This window comes from Saccopteryx leptura, chromosome 2 (assembly GCF_036850995.1).
Source record: "Saccopteryx leptura isolate mSacLep1 chromosome 2, mSacLep1_pri_phased_curated, whole genome shotgun sequence".
Classification (NCBI taxonomy): domain Eukaryota; kingdom Metazoa; phylum Chordata; class Mammalia; order Chiroptera; family Emballonuridae; genus Saccopteryx; species Saccopteryx leptura.
In genome coordinates, this window is record NC_089504.1 from 284,738,046 (window position 1) to 284,739,165 (window position 1,120).

General features: G+C 43.2%; 1 non-coding gene across 1 annotated transcript; it reads left to right on the top strand.

The window, feature by feature from the left end:
- Nucleotides 1-482: 482 nt before the first annotated feature.
- TRNAI-GAU (transfer RNA isoleucine (anticodon GAU)) lies at nucleotides 483-558 on the top strand. Its single transcript has one exon. It is a non-coding gene; the product is annotated as a tRNA-Ile (tRNA).
- The last annotated feature ends 562 nt before the right edge of the window (nucleotides 559-1,120 follow it).

The window sequence follows — 1,120 nt, forward strand, 5'->3', positions numbered from 1 at the left end:
AAAATTGGCAAGAATTAATGTAATTAATGTAAAGTCTTGCATTTAGATTTAAAAATTACTTAACAGAAGAGAGCTGGGTTAATAATCCTTGTAAAAAAACCATGAGGATTTTGATTATCTACTCAGCAGTGTACAATGGACTCCGAAACAGTCAGTCCTATCCAAGGATATCTTTTACAGACAGAGAAAGAGAAAGAGAGAATCCAAATCAAGGAGGGAATGGTTTCACTCTCTACTTTGCTAGTCAGACCAGGTAAGTGGAAGACTGTGTATAGTTATTGAAACCACATTTAAAGAGGAACAGAATTAAGGATGTTTCTTTCAGCAACTCCTTACAGAAGATATAATACCTGTCATTAAATAGCTGATGGGTTGCCACATGGAAGAAACATTACAATGAATCTGCATAGTGCCAGTGCCCAGAATTAGGAGTCACAGGTAGATGTGTCAGAACACATTTCAGCTTCATATAAGAAAGAACCGCCCTGGCCGGTTGGCTCAGTGGTAGAGAGTCGGCCTGATGTGCAGAAGTCCCGGGTTCGATTCCCGGCCAGGGCACACAGGAGAAGCACCCATCTGCTTCTCCACCCCTCCCCCTCTCCTTCCTCTCTGTCTCTCTCTTCCCCTCCCGCAGCCAAGGCTCCATTGGAGCAAAGTTGGCCCGGGTGCTGAGGATGGCTCTGTGGCCTCTGCCTCAGGCGCTAGACTGGCTCTGGTCGCAACAGAGCGATGCCCCGGATGGGCAGAGCATCGCCCCCTGGTGGGCGTGCTGGGTGGATCCTGGTCAGGCGCATGCGGGAGTCTGTCTGACTGCCTCCCCATTTCCAGCTTCAGAAAAATACAAAAAAAGAAAAAAAAAGAAAGAAAAAAAAAGAACCTTTTACAATTAGAGTGATCTAAACATTGAATTTGGATGAAATCAGGAAGGGCAAAGAAGACCTCTAAGGTCTGATAATTTCTCACCTTTGTCTCAGTGGTAGATACTTAAGTACTTTGTTTTATTATTGTTTTTCAACACATATGTTTTCATATACTCTTTTGTAGGCATGAAATTTTTACAATGAAAAGCTATGTTGATTAGGTGTTGGGAAAAGTAGTGAACTCCTTATCATTTTGAGGG